The following is a 23,326-nucleotide window of genomic DNA, read 5'->3' as shown; positions in this document are numbered from 1 at the left end:
ATTATGCTGTCATTCACAAATTTATTGTGAATTATTATTATTAATTTTTTTAATTAATTGGCTAATTAATCAGGTATTTTTAGTTTAGGTTCTATTTTGGAATGTACAATCAATAAAAAATCGAGAGAGGTGATAAACTCAACAGAGTTAGCAAAAATGTTGCTAACTCTGTCACTTGTGAGTCCTCAGCTGAATGAGGTCCCTTGTTATGCTTCTGTTTGCTAGTTGTATGCCTGGTTGGGCTTTTTATTTATTATTATTATTATTTAAATATTCTGGAGGCATATTCTTTCAACAAAGCTCCTGAAGCCCAAGGTTAGCAGGTCAGCGGCAGGCAGCGGGGGATGTGCCCACTTGACATGGAAAATGATTGACACATCGTCAGTCAGATCTTCTGTCTCTGATTGGCTGATTTTCCTCAGGTGCTATGCTTACTTTGAAATCATGATAGTGGTCCAAAATGGAGCCAGAGAGGTCTGGTATATATATTTGCAGATCATTCTACTAATGTACCACTTTTAAGTTTGTAGTGTTTTAACAAATATGACCAAAAAAAAAAAGGTGTTTTTGATCATTGCGAACGCCACCTTCAAAGGATGAACTCCACACGAGTTAGGTCTTATTTGTTTTTGTTATACCAACACAACAGAAGGGTACAGTGCGCAATCCCATAATTAACAGTTGCCACATAAAATGAGTTGTTATCCATTTATTGGCAGAAAAAGGCCATAAACGCTCATGTTTCCATCTAAACAAACGCTCCGGTTCCAGACCTAATTCCTGACGGAGACTCTTTCTATTTTAACTCTTTGCGTTCAAAGAGTTGTTTTGTTTCATATTGCGATGTGAGAAGGAGGTTCCAGTTGCTAAATTAAGATGATGCTTCCATTGTCTCTTGAGGCGGAATAGCTCGAGCAAAGTTGCAAGGCAACAAACAACAAGAGGAGCTTTGTGCTTCGTTACAAGTGGCCGCTCTGGATTGTGTGCGATGCAATTATCCTAAGTGGCTATCCCAAAATGTGTAAATTAACTGTTTACATTGTGATTGCCGTTGTTGTTATTAAGAGCAGGAGTCTTATAAAAATAAAATTAAAATAAAAATTACAAAAGTTTTTTTTTAACACTTTGACTGCCAAAAACGTTAAATAACGTTTAGTAAAATCCTAGGGAGGAGTGCCAAAGACGTTAAAAGACATTTGTTTCAAAACAGAGGTGAAACTAACCATTTTCTATTGTTGATTACTGAAAAACGGAATAAGGTAGAAACAATTTTTTTTTTCTGATGAAAGATGAGAGTCCAATCTTTTATTTGGTAGTATGTGTGTTTCCATAGTCCAAACACAACATTTTCTGTGGACCTTGAAAGATCAGTCAAAATGCTTAAATGGGCTGGCACCCACGGCATCCCTTTTCTGAAAACGTCTGGCAGTCAAAGAGTTAAGAAAAAAAAAATATATATATATATATTTTTTTAATTAAAGAAAAGATTATTAAAAATTAGGGGCATCAGGCGATTACAATTTTTTACTCGTAATTAATCGCATGACTTCACTAGTTAACTCACGATTAATCCCAATATATTAAAAAAAATCTAGGTTTTCAAACTCTTAACAAAAGTGAGAAAAAATGTTAAACTAATAAAAATTGTTAAAATGAATTTTTGGCATCTATAGCCGCCAATGGCAGTGAATAAGTTAAGAAAGAAAAATAGTGTGGTATTGTTTAAAAAAATATAATGAAAGAGAATATAAAGAAATCAAAAGGTCTTATAATGTGTAATCAAGCAAAAAGTCATACCACACTGAATCATTTGCGTTTTGATGTGTGACTTTTGCTGACTTCTCCTGGGGGGAAAAAAAACGATAAATAAAATGCTGACATCAAAGAGCATCTGACCAATATGAGTCAGCCGGACAGTGAAAAAGCCAAATGACTCCATGATGAGCTCATCTGGTGACAGAGAGGCTTGATGGCTTTGACCGTAATGAGGTGCGACGACGGCTTTCCTGCTTGCCTCACGGTCGGAATGCTACGCTTTTGTCCTCGTCGGAAGCGTCCTCCGCGCACCGGCCCACAGCTGAAAGTGCGCGGCTGTGGGGCTACAATAGTGATGATGTCATCCTTTTCATGCACTGTCACAGAATAAAAGCAGGCAAAGAACTCGCCCCCCCCCCACCCCCCACCTGCCATACATTCGGGAAGTTGAATCCAGCAGAAATGTGCAACAATCCCGGCGTGTTTTGCAGGTGCGACGGGTTGTTGTTATATGCTTCCTCAACTTCTGTTGGTGGTCTTGAAACCATTTTGAAGTTGAAAAATCCCATCTTGACTTGTTCTTGTCATCCCGTTCCCAACATTTAAACCAACTGCCACAATTATGCAGAAACCCCACTGTAAACCCCCCTCTCGGTTTCTGCTCCAATCAGACCACATAGTTGCTGAAAATAGATGATGGAGTTAGAGAAAGAAGCCAACGGAGCAAAGAACCACTTAAAAGAATGTCAATTGAGACAAACACAAAGAAGAAAACAACTTTCCAGAGTGAAATCTGGCGTTTTGGATGCTGATGATAATCTGCCACGGGCCATTTTTTTGACATGCTCGTTATTGTCTGGACATGTCTGCCAGTTGCTACACTGTCTTTCTCGTTTTGGCCTGCGCAGTCTCTCCCTCTGGAACACATTACACACACTTCTGAGGGGAATCCAAACACGCAGAAGCCGAGTTGCAGGCCTGCGTCTCATGCCGAGCCCATGTGGGCCGCCGTGGAAAATAATTCCGCAAAAAAAAAAAAAGAGAGAAAGAAAGAAACCACAGAGGTTTTTGTGTTGTCCCCGCGGTGGGCCGAAATCCGAGAAGGAGGCAGGAATGCGCGAGAGGGCTTGTTCATGACTGAGCTTGAAGCAGCTCCCGATGTATAGACAGGTTGGTTCAGCTCGTCTTCATTCCTACTCGGTACGTTGCGTTCAGGTGCGACATGTCATGTTGCTGTGTAGTATCGCAGGAATGCTGGCACATGGCTGCCTGTACAAACACTACACTAAATTGCCACTGAGTACATTCATGCCCCAGGTTGTGTTCCCAATTCCACATCCTCTGCCTTGCGTCCATTTCCACCCTTTGACTTCCTGCTCTGCTCTTAATACTGAAAGGAAAGACAGGAGAGCAGTGTAACTCAAAGGCTTCCTTTCCTCAACCTTTCAAACAGTCTCAGGTGGACTCAGGAAAACGTCGCTCTATTTTAAAGCAGTGGTCGAGCTAATGGGGGACCTCAGTTTTTCGAGATGTGAGCAGTCGCTTGGCCTATTACTTTGACTTGCGAGAAAACAATTGTGACGTTAGCAAAAAAGATGGTGGCAAGGAACTCAACTCGCATCAAAACCAGCAGAAGTTTGGCAGATAGTGAATAAATCTTAAAAAAAAAAATGAAAAGAGTGTTCAAGCTGATTATTTTTACTCGGCTGTGTATTTAGAGCAACCATAACTTGGGTAAGTCAGCTATCTTAATGCTAACACACAATGCAAAATGCCATAGGGCTAACAGTTAGCATCAATGGTAACTCTGAGCAGTCAATATTTAAACACAAACAGTACAGCAACAAATATATACAAATAAGTCCTGGCACACTATACTTACTAGATATGAGCAGTCACTTGGCCTATTACTTTGACTTGCGAGAAAACGATTGTGATGGTAGCAAAAAAGATGGTGGCAAAGAACTCAACTCGCATCAAAACCAGCAGAAGTTTGGCAGATAGTGAATAAATCTTAAAGAAAAAAGAGGCTTCAAGCTGATTATTTTCACTCTGCTGTGTATTTAGAGCAACCATAACTTGGGTAAGTCAGCTATCTTAATGCTAACACACAATGTAAAATGCCATAGGGCTAACAGTTAGCATCAATGGTAACTCTGAGCAGTCAATATTTAAACACAAACAGTACAGCAACAAATATATACAAATAAGTCCTGGCACACTATACTTACTAGATATGAGCAGTCGCTTGGCCTATTACTTTGACTTGCGAGAAAACGATTGTGATGGTAGCAAAAAAGATGGTGGCAAAGAACTCAACTCTCATCAAAACCAGCAGAAGTTTGGCAGATAGTGAATAAATCTTTTAAAAAAAAAGAGGCTTCAAGCTGATTATTTTCACTTTGTTGTGTATTTAGAGCAACCATAACTTGGGTAAGTTAGCTATCTTAATGCTAACACACAATGCAAAATGCCATAGGGCTAACAGTTAGCATCAATGGTAACTCTGAGCAGTCAATATTTAAACACAAACAGTACAGCAACAAATATATACAAATAAGTCCTGGCACACTATACTTACTAGATATGAGCAGTCACTTGGCCTATTACTTTGACTTGCGAGAAAACGATTGTGATGGTAGCAAAAAAGATGGTGGCAAAGAACTCAACTCGCATCAAAACCAGCAGAAGTTTGGCAGATAGTGAATAAATCTTAAAGAAAAAAGAGGCTTCAAGCTGATTATTTTCACTCTGCTGTGTATTTAGAGCAACCATAACTTGGGTAAGTCAGCTATCTTAATGCTAACACACAATGTAAAATGCCATAGGGCTAACAGTTAGCATCAATGGTAACTCTGAGCAGTCAATATTTAAACACAAACAGTACAGCAACAAATATATACAAATAAGTCCTGGCACACTATACTTACTAGATATGAGCAGTCGCTTGGCCTATTACTTTGACTTGCGAGAAAACGATTGTGATGGTAGCAAAAAAGATGGTGGCAAAGAACTCAACTCTCATCAAAACCAGCAGAAGTTTGGCAGATAGTGAATAAATCTTTTTAAAAAAAAGAGGCTTCAAGCTGATTATTTTCACTTTGTTGTGTATTTAGAGCAACCATAACTTGGGTAAGTTAGCTATCTTAATGCTAACACACAATGCAAAATGCCATAGGGCTAACAGTTAGCATCAATGTTAACTCTAAGCATTCGATATTTAAACACAAACAGTACAGCAACAAATATATACAAATAAGTCCTGGCACACTATACTTACTAGATATGAGCAGTCGCTTGGCCTATTACTTTGACTTGCGAGAAAACGATTGTGATGGTAGCAAAAAAGATGGTGGCAAAGAACTCAACTCGCATCAAAACCAGCAGAAGTTTGGCAGATAGTGAATAAATCTTAAAGAAAAAAGAGGCTTCAAGCTGATTATTTTCACTCTGTTGTGTATTTAGAGCAACCATAACTTGGGTAAGTCAGCTATCTTAATGTTAACACACAATGCAAAATGCCATAGGGCTAACAGTTAGCATCAATGGTAACTCTAAGCATTCGATATTTAAACACAAACAGTACAGCAACGAATATATACAAATAAGTCCTGGCACACTATAACTAAAGGGATACTTGACTCATTTAACCATTTTCAGCAGTAAGAAGATACAATGTTGTCTTTAAAACTTCATTATGTACAACTAATACCTTTTAAAAACACATTTTACCAGTTGCTGCCGACTGAAGATGACATCATGCATTGGAAACGGGTAACGACCAATCATTGCTCAGTTTGCTAATGCCACATGACCAAACCCTGAAAACAGAGGAGTCATGATTGGTCGGTACCTGCGTGAGGTCATCTTCAGTCGACAGCAAGTGGCGACATTTGTTTTTAACGGCATTAATTGTGCATGAAGAATTATGAAGTTTTCACATTAATTGTGGACAAAATATTAGCTTTTTTACTGCTAAATGAGTCAAGTAGACTCATTTAGTAAAATAATTGGGCACAATGGAAATATAACTTTCTTGCACACAAAATACAGTAGTTTCCATCGTATTAATGCATAGCACTAGTACTGAGTAGTAAAAAAGGACACAGTTTTGCTGCAAGCTAAATTCAAATAAAATAATCAGGACTGAACAAGTGAAACAAAACAAAACAGCAAACGATGCTAATATAGCTAAGGAGAATAACTGAAAACTCAGTATGTTTTTCAGATTAGATTGAGATTTTTTGAATGCCTGTAGCTTGTGTTTTTCCAATCATTCTTGGAGACGACAACACAAAAAAAAAAAATCTCAAAAAGCAGAAAAATTCCAAACACCTCTCTCAATGAAGTCTTTAGCCGTGTTGTTCCAGGTGCACAGGTCAGATAGGGTCCGTTCATAACAAACATGGCTGCTTTCCCACAGTCTTTCCTCTGTGGCTGCCTGTTTCCTGCACCTTTCATTGATGTGTTCCTGGATACGCGCTAACACAACAGAAAGTTGGGCGCTGTGTGCGAAGCGTGGCGCGCGGGCCAACACGCGAGACGCAGACCTAGACCGTTCACCTCCTCCCGGATTTGAGCGCTTGCAAATGTGTCTTGCACACAATTGGCACTTTGCTGTTGCCATGTCTCTGTTGATACGATACTTGCCCTGAATGCTAATGAAGTGCAAGCTGCCCTCGGCTGTTTTGCTGCTAGAATTCAGCCGCATCGTGTGTTGTTTGCTTGTCTGTGCGGTCGTGGTGTTAGTTATTATTTAGTGTCAGGCAGGTGTGTGTACGGTTCAGACAGATAATATGGCGGTGTCTCTACAATATTGATATACGCCAGAAGCAAAACGTATTTTTAGAACAACTGACTGCTCCACTATGAGCTATTCTTTCTGTTCATTTTGTTTTGGATTAATTAAGAGTTGGTTGATTGGTTGAGTGAGGTGCAAGGATGATGTCATAGACGTGTTGCCATCATGGTCTTGGACAAGTCAACGCATTGAAAAATAAACCAAAGTATCCCAGGCCTACCACAATATGATTGAAAGATATTAGTGCTTGAAAATAAATTAAATGATAAACTTCACCCGTACCTGACATACAAAAATGTTGATCTCTCATTCGAGATGCACAACGTTTTTTTAAAAAAAAAATTTTTATTCCTCATGGTTATATTAGCCACTGGTGGTTTTGTTTAAGTGCTATTCATTTACAGCCTGAGAGCACTGCAGGTGGTGTGTGTAAAGAGGACTGTAATTTTTTAACCTATTCGTATTTGAACAAAGGGCATGTCTACTGTTTTTCGGGATAATTTTTTTCCCGTTTTTTTTTTAAATACATTTTTTTCCAGTTTTTTTTTTAACAAATATTTTTTTCCCTGTTTTTCTGAATAATTGTTTCTCCTGTTTTTCTGAAAAAAAAATTCAGCCTGTTTTTCTGAATATTTTTTTGACAGAAAAAAAATCAGTAAAACTGAAAAAAATATTCAGAAAAACAGACAAAAAAATACTCAAAAAAACAAAGCAACCCAAAAAAATGAGTCAGAAAAACAGGAGGGTTTTTTTTCCCAAGTGAATGCAAATACGCTTCTGTACATGTCAGACACCTAGGAAGTAAAAAAAAAAAATCCTTCAAAATAAAATAGATAAATAAAAGACACTGACAAAAAAAAGCAGCATTCAACATTTTTGATTGTATGTTCTAATAGGGAACTTCTTCAGGAACAAAGTGTTGTTTTGTTCTCTGACATGTCAGGTCTTCCCGGGCAGGTCGTGACATGGCGACGTTGCGAAAGCGGAGGAGCTTGTGATGGTTTGATTAGGTCGTTTGACAAAGGTCATGAAGCTGCCAGGCCATGGTGACAGCCTCTCCAGACAATGAAATCGCATCTACTGTAACGTAAGATGCTCCGTGCGCCCTTTGGAGTTCCCAGCAATCAAAAGCGATCCGCCCATTGATCAACAATTGCTACTGCAATCAGGGTAAAAAGCCCATAAAACCAATTTGATCACGCAGATAAATGAAGCTTCAGCCGTAATGCTTTTTAATGGTGTATAGACTCCCTATTAGAATTTCTCTTAGAGGGGCGAATGGAGGAAAACACCACTTCGGTGATGTTTTTGGTCAGGAATTAGCATTTTAACATGGCTAACAGCTCCAAAAAGTAGATTTTTCACATTGCTGTCCATTTAATAATAACACATATTTGTGGAGACTGGGGTCAAGTTGTATTTTACAATTTAAAAAATGTGCAGAATTTCACAAGTTACTTCATGTTAAAGATTTGATCGCTCTTAATATGAAAAGAGATCTGAGCTGTCACCGTCTTACAAATGCAATTATGCCATCTAGTGGCAGAAAAATGAAATCAATATCACACTCGTTTAATTTTTTAATTTTTAACTATTTTAAGAATTTTATGAAATTACAGTATCAATGACTAAAATATGCAGCCATATTTGTATTAGTTTAACATTTCCCCCCCACACTTTTATGTTAACAAGAGTATGAAAAAATATTTTATTGTACATTTAGAACAGATATAAAAATTTTAAAAACACTATTGAAGTCATACAATTAATTATGAATAAAAAAATAATAATCGCTTGACACCCCTAATACAAAAGCTTTTTCAGAAAACAGCTGGGCATAGGTTTCACAAAAAATAAAATAATTGTGACGTGAGACATTTGCTATCACTTTGAACTTTCTTTCATTTCTATTCTGAGCTACAATATAAAAACACTTCTAAAATATATGTTTGCCATCGTGTTGCCTCTTACACCTTGGGGGGGGGGGGGGCATCATAACCCCAACCCAAAGATCCTAATTGGATCTTTTTCTAATGAGCAACATCTTGATGAGGACAAAACCGCCTACACCTGACATTACTACAGGTAGTCACTGAAATTGGCACGTGCCCGCCTTATGCATTTCCTTTTTTTTCTTTTTTTCTGGAGAGCTCAGTATTGTTCATTCGGTAATTTTACCGATTTGGCATGTCATCATCATTGCGCTCTTTTTTTTTTTTTTTTTTGGGATCTGCGTGTGTGTGTGTATTCATTAGTTCACCTAAAACCTATTAAAAAAATCCAATACCGTTCACCTAAACCGAGCACTTCCAGCCAGAGTCGTGAGGCCGTCAGGAGACCCGAGGAAGGACCAAAGAAAAGAAAGGAAACTTTCCGCCTTATGCATTTCCACTCCTGTTAGGACAGGCCACAGAGTCAGCAAGTGTCGGGCAACTGCGGCACTCCACGAAAAACGACATTCCGCGCTGGAGAAAGTCACAGCGTCGATGCCTGCTACTGGCTCTTCACTGGCACATCCAAGCTGTGCTGCTGCGGTTTATCGCGGTCACGATCCTGTTCCAACACAAGCCGCATGACATTTAAAGCAGCAATCCGGGGATGCAGCGTTCGCACTATTTCTGCTTTCATTAAACACACACATACAAAGCCTACTGATGTCGGATTACGCAAGAGCAGCAAAATCTGAGATATGCCAGGAACTTTGTTTTTGTTTTGGTTCGTTCCCTCACTCAAGCCGAGAGATAGTAAACTGAGACCAACAAACTATACAATGTTATCAGGATATTTTGCAATCAATACTGATAGCAGGGCACCTACAGGTCTGCAGTGATGGAATATTTTAGTATTTTAGTACTTGAAATTCTATCGAATAATAGACTGTTGGGATTGGTGCTGGATTTCACTTTCCTTTTCTTTCTTTGGTCCTTCCTCGGGTCTCCTGACGGCCTCACGACTCTGGCTGGAAGTGTTCGGTTTAGGTGAACGGTATGGGATTTTTTAATAGGTTTTAGGTGAACTAAAGAATACACACACACGCACATGCACATACACATACTCACCCACATACAAAATAAAATAAATTAAAAATAAATTAAAAAAAAATTAAAAAGAGAGAGCAATGATGATGACATGTCAAATCGGTAAAATTACCGAATGAACAATACTGAGCTCTCCAGAAAAAAAAAAAAAAAGACTGTTTGGATTCAATACATTTTTAATTGGTTAAAAAACAATACTGAATATACAAGAGAAAATAAGACATTCCATGACCAACTAGTTATAATCAGTTTTTTTTTTAATTAAAAAAGCGATTTTAATGTACTATCCTTGTTTAATGTTTTGTTTGTTTCCTCCATGTGTAATCAGGCAGAGGATGTGAAGCTTGGGGTAAGAGATGACTTCTAAACATCACAACCTTTTGTCGTATTGACACCTCTGCTGTGAGAATGTGTTAAGTCACCGTCAACTACCCCCTACTGTTCAGAAACAGTTGTACGCTGAAGAGCTAGCTGACCTCCGACCCTGTCCTCTTTTCATAATGCACTTGCTTGGACTTGCGTATCAAATCTTTTTTTTTTTCCTTTGGTCTCTTGAGTTTTCCCTAATTTGTTGGAATTTAAGATGTTTCTGGGGTTGGTGAAAGACTCTGGTCGGTGCAGGATTTCACTTTCCTTTCTTTTCTTTGATCCTTCCTCGGGTCTCCAGACAACCTCACAACTCTAGCTGGATTCTGAAGTATTCGGTTTAGGTGAACGGTATGGGATTTTTAATAGGTTTTAGGTGAACTAATGAATACACGCACACACACACATACAAAATAAAAATTAATTTAAAAAAAGAGTCAAATCGGTAAAATTACCGAATGAACAATACTGAGCTCTCCACAAAAAAAAAAAAAAAAAAGAGAAAAGAACATTTGCTATATCGTATATCGTTTAAACTGGTATAGAATCAGTATTTTTGAATAAATGAAACCTTTAAATACATGTTTGTGGGGTTTATTAGATTAAAATTGTAATCGTCCTGAATGACTGAAAAAAATGGAGATTTTATTTTCTTGCCATATCGCCCAACCCTCGCTCCTACTACATTTCAGCAGTAGGATAAACGCTCACCCGCAGGGATTTGTATTGATTATCTTGTATAATGACCACATGATTGTATTGATGTGTGTCATCATGCACGCTTGTTTGTTACATCGATCTCGTTTCCTGAATAATTTGGTGATGTCACTGGGTCACATCATTGACTGCCACTGGTGGGCTCGCTACACGTGCACGGTGGCGCTCGGTGCATGACCGCCGCATATTTACATGCTGCAGGGCATGCGATGAGAGGAAAATGTTTGGCACCTGTTTGTACAATCATGATTGACGTTTTGATTGGTTGCCGTATGACCTCATTGTGTATCTCTTCTCGAGCTTGCCTTTATATATTCACAGCAGTGTTGACAAAATTGCTCACACTTTGCACTTAGCATAAGTCGTTTGCTTTAGTTGTAGTTTTAGTACTAAAAGAAGAAAAGAAAACTTACCCACTCCCGTTTCCTCCATGTTTTTTTTTTACGCTCTGCCATCATCTGCGGAGTTTGAAAAAAAAAGTAATGAGCCAATTTTGAGAAAGTAAGGAGTAGATATACATATCAATGTTTTCAAACGGAATAAATAAATAAGTAGTCAAGTAGAGTACCGATACTTGAAAAATCTACTCAAGTACAGTAACCGAGTATTTGTACTTCTTTGTACTTACTTCCTAACACTGTGCTTTCGCAATGCCGTAAATGTGCTGAACAAAACTGGTTTGGTTTTAGATATGTTGTGTCCCCCCCCACCCTTTTTTGGGCTGCACCACAGCCCCCCAGCTTGTGAATTACAGGCAGTAGTAACCAGTTCCCCCAGCCCTCTACCGTGCGTCAACACTGTTAATTATCCTGCTTCTACTCTCACATCTTTGCTATTTCAGTCCTACACTTGCTGAAACATTTTCATCCTAAAACACACTTGAGCAAACCAAGGAGTGTCCAACGGGGGCGCGGTTTGGTACGTCCATTATATACACTGCACAAATGGAGAATGTCTGTCTTTAGAGTATGTGCCCTGTGATTGACTGGCGACCAGTCCAGGGCGTAGTCTGCTAGAAGTCAGCTGGGATAGACTCCAGCTCCCTTCCACTCTGAAAAGGTTAAGACAGAAAATGGATGGATTGCCACTGGGGTGTTGGAAAAAATCGATTCGGCAATATATCGCAATTCTTGAATCGATTCAATATGCGGCCGAATCAATTTTGAAACATTAATTTTTCATGGAAATATTCAACAAAACGTCTTACTTAGGGTTAGGATTTACACATTAAGCATAGAAGAATGTTATATTAATGGAACATTAAGCCTTAATATTTTTATTTCAGTGCTGTTCAAACATAAAACAGACTGCAACCTGTTTGTTAAATGCTCAGTTATAAGCCTGAATTTTCAGATAAATACATTTCCATACAAATCTTACAGTGTACATGTACAAGTTTACTGATAAGTATTTTCTAAATTTGAGTTTAATAAATTCGCAATAATCAATTTATAGATTTGGATTGTGATTAATCTGTATCGAATCGTGACCTGTGATTAATCGGTATCGAATCGAATCGTGATATGAATCGAATCGCCAGGTACTAGGCAATTCACACCCCTAATTGCCACTAATGATTGATGAAAACAATCCCGTGAGAACAGTGCTCATCCTTTTTCGGAAATTCAGGTTGTAATATCAATAACAGTCGAAAGAAAAAAAGAAAGTGGCTCACAAACAAACAAAGCCAAGAACATTGTGTCTTTGGCGGCGCTAGCGAGAGAGTCCAAAATGATTCCGCAGAGCCAGTCAAAACAACATTGGCATAGAAATCCCAAAAGCTCACCTGTGATGTAAGCAGGTTACTAGGGAGTCAGAAGGTGTTTGGCCCTGCGCCTCACTAGAAATGGTTGTCATGGCTAGTGTACTCTGAAGGGCATCACTAAGGGGCGGGGGGGGGGGTGTATTAAATGTACATTTTGAATGTCACCTCAGATGGTTTGGCCTCATTAGAGGGTCTCAGGGGGCTTGTTTGTCACCAAGGACATTCATTACATAGTTTGCTCCTAATGATGTATTCTTCTAGGACAGCTGTTTCTCTTAATGAAATAGTATAGCAGCCAGTAAGGTATTTGGAGCAACATATAGTACAGTTGTACGAATAGCTATTTAATCTGAGTGTGAAATCAAGTGCCTTCGCGGCTGGAGTGTTGTTACAGTGCCGGTTGACAGGGTGAACTCTGGGCTTTGTCATCAGTTTTTGGCAAAGTGCCACCACTTGTGGTTTCAGTGCTTTTAACTTAATGACGCTCTATTATCCCGCTGCCATTCGCACACATAAACCCTTTGTCTCCACGACAAATTAACCTGCTTTTAAAGTACCAGAAGTCAGAGGTAGCGGAGTGGTTTTCAGTTTCACGCACGCACGCAATAGTTAGGCACGGATGCATAACACACAACAGTTTTTACGGTTGATTTTTTTTCCCCCGGTAACAATTCTAAACTGAGAGAAAGCCAACGAAAACAAGTCTGAGAACAGTCAATGATTGAAAAATGCGAACCCCTGCTGATATCCCCTCTTGCACCTCTTCCAGAACTGCGCCGCATTCTCTGCTTTGCATGTGTTTGAAAGTTGAAAAATGTTGAAATACGTACACAGAATATTTATTCTTCTGTCTTGTTATTCTTCTACTATACGCAAACAAAAAGTAAGGTAGCAGATCCTGTGTCAGTATACGCATTATGTTTGTGTTTCACTGTTCTCCCAGAATTTTAATAGTTGACTGAAAAGTGCGTTGGAGACTTTAGGCAAGTAGTTACAGTATGATCCACAAAATAGTTCTAGCATACAGAGCTAACACACAGCAACAGCATAATGGCTTTAAATGTCACATTGATGCGATGAACCAATGAGAAACCAGCAAGGGATTATGTCACTCGAATGGCATCAGCGTGATGTGCTTTAAACAAATCGGGTCAAACATAAGGCCAGTGTGCCAAAACCGGCCCATCGGGGTCCAATCTGGCCCGTGAGGACAGAACACAACATGTGTTTTTTACTAAAATTAACTGTTGTTGCTAGTTTTAAATGACATTCTGAAATTTGGCTGTTAGTCAAGATTTGATACACTTTTTGTTAAGAAATTTCAGAATAATGTACGTTTAATTATTGCACCAAAAAAACAAACAAAAAAAACAGGAAGAGGTTGACCTGTCACCCACTTGAGATCAAATTTGGGTGAAAGTGGACTCTGAATTAAAATGACTTTGACCCACCTACTGTAAACCCTGGCTAGCCTTGCACTAGGAATAGTACCCACTAGGGGTGGGAATCTTTGAATGTCTCACGATTCGATTCCGATTTTTGGGTGCACGATTCGATTCAGAATGGATTTCCGATTAGGAACGATTTTTGATTGGCAATGATTTGATCGACAATGATTTTTGCTTCAATTTATAGATGTTCAAGGAACCGTAATGATCTACTCCCGTCTGACTCGCTAATGCTAATTAGCGCGCTACTCGCAACACTTTTATCACTCAAAAGAACGGCTCCACGCTGCAAGAAAAACAACTTTTATTGGACTAACTTGATCGTGACTTTTTCCTTCTACTCTCTAATGTGGCTACAACTTAACAGTGTTTTAGACCGCGTGGAACCACACTGCCCCTAAGTGGCCAAATCAGGTACAACATGAACAGCACTCCTAATAAAGGCACACACAAACAAAGGGAAGACAGTATAAAATATTTTAAATAAAATCGATTTTGGGACATTTAAAATCGATTCGGAATCGTACTAAATGAGAATCGCGATTCTTATGAGAATCGATTTTTTGGCACACCCATAGTACCCACTGCAGCAGTACATGTTTTTGATTGCGTCAATGAAGCGTCAAAAGTAGAGCTGTGTTGAGCTAAAACAAAAACGTGGATAAAAGTCAGCAAGCTATAATCGGATTATTCTTAATTGATTTAAAGTGTGTGCATGTACAACATTACTTACAGTGGTGTTTGAATTTAATGGACAATTAAACCACTAATCTTTTGGAAACAAGCCCAAATTGGAGTAATACCTTTTATATCTGATATGGAGTTTTACCTGACTTGTTTTTATTGATTAGATTAAATCTTGGCAGAGATTAGAGGTCATGCATAATGAAGAGCGCTCAGGGAGGAAAAAAGGAGTGCAGTGCTGCCAGGAGAAGAATGCAAAAAATTCTAATGAGGTGACCTGGCTGCCGAACCGCGCCGGTTGGGAGCCGAGGTAGCGGAGGGGGAAGTAGAGGTCTGCTTCAGGCTGCACTTCCCCTCGCTCTGCACTCGCTGTTCGCCTCCAAGCCGCCAACTGCATTAGTGAGACGACAAGCCCCTGTTGCACATAACAAAGCCGACCGTGGCAGTACGGTTCCACAAAAAGACACTCCAGAAGCATAAACGTAGTTCATGCCTATTCCCACCCTTCTGTTTAAAGTGATCTTAATTACATCTTATAATAGGTTTACATGTTATAACTATAAATTAAAAATGTCCTCAGAAATTGCATGAAAATGTTGAGAAATGCTTCCGCTGAGTTAAACCACATCAGAAAAAAAAAAGTGAAGGATTTAACACTGATAATGCATCACAAGCGTATCATCTTCAGATAGCATGCAAATCACCCCCTTGGGGCCAGAAGCAGAACAGGGACGGCATCTGAGCAATCTGATTGGATGCCTTGCAAGCACTGTGAGGTGATGTCATTGTATAATTTCTGCATGCACTGCATTCGAGGATGGTCAGAAGTTTGATTTATGCCATTTGGCTTTTCCCAGTTCCGACCTGAAAGCGTTCGAGGCGAAAGTAAGCAGCCAAAATGGCGGATAGTGATGAATTATTATTTTTGGGGTCCTAAAAACACATTTTACTGTCATGTATGTTGTGTTACATGTATTTATGTCGAATATTTATGAATGAAGAAAGCTATTTAGTTTTATACTCGAGTAGATTATGTTGGCGTTCCCGTACACACTTCCTGGTTTGAAAGAAGTTTTATTGACAAAAGCGGACGCTAACGGGTACTATTTCTAGTACCCGATCAGCAAGGGCTTTGAGAGTCCTGAGCAGCTACCATGTAAGTGACGTGAACCACTGCTGATCTCTCATTGGTCAAGTCGTTTCCTCAATGTAACATGTGATGATACATGGCTAGAAATGACATGCTAACATTAGCTTAAACTACTGCTGTGACTCCATACTGCAATTTTATACTCCTTAGTCGTCACCTTTTTGCAGCAGTACAATAATAGTAGTAATAATAATAATAATAAAAACACATCAAAGACACTATACTGAGGATATACAGTAAATGCAGCTAGAAATGACAAAATAATTACCGGTAGTAGATGTAGTAATGTTAGCTTACATTGTTAATGTTAGCTTATCCTGTACCTGCCAAAATTATTCCAGTGTCTACTTGACCTTGTCTAACTACCACAAGAGGTCCGGTTTTTGCAGCTACCCGTAGAATCGTCATTGAAGCGTTTAATAATGATGGCTAGAAACGACAAAACAAAACACTCATGCTAATGTTAGCTTACCCTATTCCTCCTTGAACTGTTGACCCTGCAGTGTTATATGGTACTCCACTTCACCGCAGAGGTCAATTTTCTTGTTGCCTTGAGTCTCATCTCAAATACGTCAAATGAGAACAGGTCCGCTAGCATTTTGCTTGTTAGCATGTTTGTTAGCACGCGTTCAATGTGGCATCGATTTCAGTCCTTTTTGAAAGTGTCAAATTGAAAGTCCAATCTGTCCTGTGCAGTGGAAAGTGGCATTAGTGTCCATTTTGTGACAAACAGACCACCTAAGCGGTGTAATTTACTTTTTTTTTTTAGGTTTTAAGTGTCTCTGAGTCAGACATTTATTGCAAAACCTCCTTGACCACCCAGGTAATGACATTGTTTACGTTTCGAAACGGCAAGCCCATATGTTATTTTCCGATGTTTAAAGGCTTCATTCCGCCGTCTCTCCCACACAACTGTTGATGTATTTTATGGATTAGACGAGAGGAAAGATTGAGTACGGCTGTGCTAGAGATCAAAACAATGTCTACATACAGTACAGGCGCTACTCCACAACAGTGTGTGAGTGACATCCACTTTGCCAGTGTGGCGCTCCGCCCATTACTCTCCGAGCTGTGCCGCAGCGATAGCGAGGTCTAGCCAGAGCACATCGCACAATAATGGCGGTGATGAATGGTGATGCGCTGTCACCGGTTTCTCGAGCGCTCAGACGCCATTTGATGTTTACATCCACTTGTGGTCAGTTGAACAATTCGTCAGCGCGGTGCTCATCTCGTTGCGGCATGCCCGCTTTTGTCTGAAGCGGGGGCCCTCGTCAGTCGGCGCTCTGTGTAATTCGGCTGCTGGGGCTGAAGTCACGATGACACGGCGGAGTCAGAAGCTTAAAAGTTGAACAGCCAGCGTTGCGTATTTCTGGAAGAATTTGTCCCAGCATGCCCTGCTTCTTTTCCCCTTGGTTCACACAAACGCTCATCAGTTCCTCTCTCAAATTGGTGGCGTTCCAGAATGTGACTGGACGCTTATAGTATTCTTGTTTGTCTGCCAGCAAGGCCCGCTGTTTGTTGTAATGTGAAGTTTCCTGGTTCTCAGACTCGCTCGATCAGACTGGCATAGTTGTGCCTGGTTCTGTGCCAGATGTGCGCATGAGGGGAGCCAGGTTTGGTTTAGTGTGCCGGCTGGTGCAGAATCTTCCTTTTCTGAAGCCGCCTGTCCACCCAGTACAACTAGGGTATTAGGGATTGATGCTGGACCCAAAAATTGTCTTTGCCATAACATATAATATTTTCTACTAGTCCAAACACAGCATTCTGATTAATATTGTGTTTGCGGAATTTGAATAAAGCAGCAAAATCGCTGTTGACTGAAAATGACATCACAGTTGCTCAGGTAACGGAAACGACTAGAGGTGTCAAAAAGAATCAAATTATTCAACAACTAATCATTGTAATAATCGAGCAAATCGTTTAGACTGTCCAAATCCTTTGATTTCATCCTCTCGACAGTAATTGTTCTTTGATTTCTGTAGTCTTCCATGAAAGCAGACTGATTATCTTTTATGTTTTCATCAAAATAAGACATTTGCAAACATCTGCTTTTACTTTGGAAAACAATGGCCGCACCAGTAACTCAATCTGTTTCAAAAAGTTTGGTGAGTACAACATCAAATCTTCTCATGTGATATTGTGTAATTGTTTAGTTTTTTTTTTTAATCATTAAAAAATGCAAAAAAAAACAACAGTAACTGGTAAATAAACAATATCAGAAAAAAAAAGATTTTGTAATACTGTAGCCCCTTGAGATTTCTTTAAAATGTAAGGTGCATTACAAATTAAATGTATTATTATTATTATTATTATTATTATTATTAATGCAAAATAAAATGTGATCTGATTCCAGTTCTAAAAATATTTGATAGTGACTGTCCTAGTAATGACCAATCATGGCTCACCTGTGTTCTGAATTAGGTCATGTAACAAACTAAGCCGTGATTGGTCGTTACTTGAGCCCGAGCAATTGCGATGTCATTTTCAGTCAACAGCAATTGTAAGTGTCAAAATAGACGCCCCCCTGAAATGGATAAAAATGGATGGATTTTGCTGCTTCATTTATATTCCAATACAAAAAAAAATAAAAAAATAAACAACATTGCAATATTTTCTTTGAACATGTTTGTAATTTTAGTATAATTGAGATCAGACTGAGACGGACCACTGTCATTTTGTTGTAAATGAAGAATGGTGTATTTCTAATTTCTATTTTTTTTTTAGATATGATGTAATCTTAGATTGCCCTTTCTTACTGTTAAATTTGGTGCATTACAGATCTCGAAAATATATTGTCTTCATTGCCAAAAGCTGCCGCTTCACCATTTTTGGAAATGAGTCTTTACTCTGTGTCATTTCCTCAAAATTTGGCGCTGATTCAACAATGACCGATTGGATTACTCAATTTATTTAATGACCGTCATACGACACTCCGTCAGACATGCGTGACAGTTTATTCCCCTCCCTATTGGAAGCAACACTGTTGTCAAGAAAGGATGTTTCATCCGTTTATGTTTACCCCAAACCAAATCCCTCCTCGATTCTTGTTTCTCAGCCTAATCCTTATCTCTCCAACTCCTTTCGCATCTAATTCATCTGCTTTTCCTGGCAGCGCTCGTGTAAACAACCGTAGCGAAGTACCCGTGCCAGGCAATTTTCAAAGACTTCACTGTGTTGGAATGAGGCCTCACTCTTGGGCCAAGGCGGGACAGAGAGGTCTTTGTGCCTGCTGCCCATCAGGCCCATCGAGCCCTTTAGAGCAGGGTACGATTAGGGAACACGGCGAGCCAATGGGGCTGTATGGAATGGGGGCTTTCTGAAAAGCGGCGGTGTCAGCCAAACAACCCCTTTAGTCCCATTCATCCATGAAGCAATTACAAGCTTGTACGACAATCTTTCCCATCCTTTGTCGCAGCTTTGAAAACACTTTGCCCATTCAGCTCGGAAACATCCATCTTAGTTTGCATACTTAGGGCGAGGAGCGTCACTTTTACAGCAATTTGCAGAGGTTCGACAACTTTCTGAGACACCTCGGTGACCAAGATTCAGCCACCCTCCCCTCTCCTTGTTTGGGAATATTTTATTTTATTTTATTTTATTTTATTTTTCTGGAGAGCTCAGTATTGTTCATTCGGTAATTTTACAGATTTGACATGACATCATCATTGCTCTCTTTTTAAATTTTTATTTTTTTATTTTTAAAATTTGGTATGTGTGTGCGTGTGAGTGTGTGTGTATTCATTAGTTCACCTAAAACCTATTAAAAAAATCCCATACCGTTCACCTAAACCGAACACTTCCAGCCAGAGTCGTGAGGCCGTCAGGAGACCCGAGGAAGGACCAAAGACCAAATTTGGGAATATTTTTAAGACCAGTCAGGTCTTGTTCTTTGGTTTGTGTAACACGTCTGCGACTTACTCATCACACTACTCATGTTTCCTGCCTCCTACCACTGACGCCACATTTGATTTTGTCACAACTTAAGACTCTGAAAGTTCCTCTTTTTTGTGCGTCACTCACAGGTCGGGCGCGTCAGATTGGCTGCTTTTACTCTGTCTGTCCTCGAGAGGGCATTAATTATCTTACCCATAGCGCTTTTGCGCATCTCTCGGCGGTCACTTTAACCAACCTAAGGGGAAGTCAGAGCTAATTAAACTCATCTACTCAGCACATTCAGATGTCTGGAAATGACCTTCACGACCTGTGAAAGGCGAGTGGAGAATGGATGGGTAAAAATGAGATTGCTTGTTATTTTGGTGGTTTCACACAAGTGCTCTTTAATTGCCTGTCTCGGGCAAATGCTGCGTATACACGCACACCCTGCTAGTCAATTTCTACCTTTTAATCTGACAGCTCCCATTGTCCATTTCTGTCTGTGAGTGAGGAGATAAGGACTGTTTTCATGGATGCGTGTTTGTGTGTGTTGTCTTTCCGCCAAAAGCTTCCTATAGGCATCATCTGTATGTATAGTATGTGCTTGTATGCTATAATATAGGCTAAGCAGTATCGCGTAAACAATCATATGCTGTGTTAGAAGTACAGAAAGTGCAGTAGTATGTACTCTATGATCAAGTTTGATATGCAAATCCCAAATCTAGTCAACTGTATACCACAGTGTATAGTAGTAATTGTAATAGTGATGAGGTATGAGCCAATATAAGATTCTGACAGGATAACTGTGAGCAAAAATCGCTTTATTACGGTATTAAAATTTTTGAAATATTTGGCAATTTTTTTTCATATGTTATTTAATTAATTTATTTATTTTTAAACAAATTATAGAATATATAGTACAGAAGAAATATGTATCATGTTAAGTTTAAATAAATAAAAGCTAAAAGAAAAATACATAAAAGCATAACTGTTAACATTTATTATACTGTACTGTTGTAATTCTGTAGAGTAAATCAGTGTCCCATTACTGGTGAGCTATTTTTAAAACAGACCCATGGGGTACTCCTGTTGTCCTTGGGGCTTAACTAGTGCCCCCCTTTTTTTCTCTCTTTTTTTTTGCACAGAGCAAAAATTAATCTGTAGGTGGGTTTCCATCCATCAAATTTGGAAGAATTGTGCAAATGAACCTGAATGGAAACACTAGAAATTTGCTTTTTTTTTTTACTTTGTTTTTCAGCGTATTGATAAAAAGAATACAGTATGCAGATTTTTGCTATAGAAACAGGTTTTGCAAATAATTGAAATGTCAGGTGGTGTGGGGGATAAAGTAATTGATGTATTTCTGAAATTAATAAAAGAAGCGAACATTAATCTGTGTGTCCTCTCTTATCAATATTCGCAAAATAATACCAAATAGAAACAGGCATAATTTGCATGTGCGTTTTGTGCATTTTCACTAAATTTGCTTAAAAAATTTGAAACATATAGATGGAAACCCCATTAATGTAATATTTGTACAGCATCTTCTCTTACTTGTTTATTTCATACTTGTTTATTTCAATGCAAAATTCTCTTGATTGCTTATTACTTCATGAGCACATAATAACGAAAGCCTGACTTCATCCATAGTACCGTGCCTGCGTACTAGTTTTAAATAAAGTTAGCTGTGATGTGATGTTGTTGATGCCATGTGAACGCGTCGCCGCTGCAGCCCCCGTCGCAGTGAACGCTGAGTGCGTGTAGCTAATAGGATCACAGCCTCAGTCAGTCAGTCAGTCGAACCCTCATTTCCCCCCACTGTCTAACTGCCAAACTGGCTTGATTTGCCAGGCATAGGATCATCTTCTCAGATGACTTTCAAAGGGCCTGTTTGCTTCTTTTTTTTTTCTTTTTTTTTTTTTTGTTGGGGGATGTGCAGCTTGCGGTATTTGATCTTGAAGAATGCAATTCTGCATTCCAATTCACAATTGACAACTGGCAAAGGTTAAGAAGAGGCTTGCTGTCAGTTTGTAGAGGCATCCCGTTGATATTTCTCATTTTCTTTCTTCTCATGTACAATCTCTTTGCGTACTTTAGAAGTTCCTTTTGGAAATAAGAACTTAGGAAGTAAAAGCATTGTTTTTGTCCTCAGATCTAATCAGAACAGGATTACATCTTTGCCAGGTGCTCATATTGACAAAATGCTGAAACAAAACTGGATATATATATATATATATATATATATATAGTGGTACCTTGGCTCACGAACTTAATTGGTTCCCACAGAGAGTATGTGAGCCGAAAAGTTCGTCTTCCAAACAAGCATTTCCCATAGGAAACCATTGAAATGAGAATAATCCGTTCCCAGGTCCCCATAAAACACAATTTTCTACTAAAAAAGCCTTAAAACTACACAAAATATACCTAATACATAATAAATGTGCTATTGTATTGTAATTAAAGAAATACACTGTACTGTATAATAAAGTGTTTTTATTTGCAAAAATTGCAACTTGCCTTTGTGATGGTACAGTAGTTGAAGGCTTGATGGAATGGAGTGGGAGGAGGAGGGAGGGAGGGAGTTACTGTTTGGAAAGAGAGTCCTCCGGTGTGGCTTCTCTTCTTTGCTTCTTAGGAGACTCTTTATCCTTGTTGCTGACTAAAAACCTCTTAATTGACACCTGTTGCTTTCTGACTTGTAAGGTCTTACGAAACTGAGGCATCACATTATCATTCATCACGTTGATGATTCTCATAACCACAGTCTTTTCTGAATGGTACTGTTCGACAAAATCCTGCACATCACTCCATTTTGCTAACATGGTCTTGATGCTCTCACTTGATGCTGACAAACGCGCACCTCGTTCGTGTTTGTCGATGATCTCCTCCTTCTGCTCGACCGTAATTTTCTTCAATGTCTTCTTAGGCTTAACACTAGCCTTTTGTGGGGTCTTTTTCGGTCCCATGGTAGCAAAAGTACACTCCAAGAAGTACTCCAAAATGATCCAAAATGTCTACCGAACACAAACCACGTCCGCACTCAAACAAAGGGGGCGACGAACTGGGACGCCGTGAGCGTGCGTCAGCTTCTCGTGATTTCTCGTGTCGTGAGATTTGGTTCGTCCGCCGAAAACTAGTTCGTCAGCCGAGACAAAATGCTCGCGAATTTAATGTTCGTGAGGCGAAAAGTTCGTGAGCTGAAGCTTTCGTGAGCCGAGGTACCACTGTGGTGTCCATAAAGCCTCTTTACCATTTAAAAAATGTATTAAAAATGCAATTGATTAGATATTTTATATAGATTTGTTCTATTGTATTCAGCGTTTATTAAAGTTTTTTTTTTTGTCACACTGCATTTGTGTGTTTCAGGGATCCTGTTTGTCAAAGGTCAAAGGTCGCCCACTCCTTCCTTTATCTAACACTGTCCCTGTCTCCATAAATTTCTTGTGCCATGCACAAATTGACGGACGTGATGGTGGATTTCTTCCATACTTAGTTCTGTAGTTTCGCTGAGTCTGCCTATCTGATTTTGTTTCACGAGACACATTGCGCCTTCTCTTGAGGGGTAGCCATTTTGTAGGGGTTCATTCAACATCACCTCTTTGACAAACAGGATCCCTGAAACACACAAATGCAGTGTGATAAAAAAAACTTTAATAAACACTGAATACAATAGAACAAATCTGAATAAAATATCTAATCAATTGCGTTTTTAATAAATATTTTAAATGG

At 39.1% G+C, this 23,326-nt stretch overlaps 1 protein-coding gene across 3 annotated transcripts in view; it reads left to right on the top strand.

The window, feature by feature from the left end:
• The window catches only part of LOC144044193 (signal-induced proliferation-associated 1-like protein 1), a 54,231-nt gene that overhangs the window by 2,427 nt on the left and 28,478 nt on the right, over window positions 1-23,326 (top strand). The gene's annotated exons all lie outside the window — the stretch shown is intronic.

The sequence above is a fragment of the Vanacampus margaritifer genome, chromosome 1 (genome assembly GCF_051991255.1).
Source record: "Vanacampus margaritifer isolate UIUO_Vmar chromosome 1, RoL_Vmar_1.0, whole genome shotgun sequence".
In the NCBI taxonomy this organism is placed as follows: Eukaryota; Metazoa; Chordata; class Actinopteri; order Syngnathiformes; family Syngnathidae; genus Vanacampus; species Vanacampus margaritifer.
This window is presented reverse-complemented; position numbering and strand designations above follow the sequence as displayed.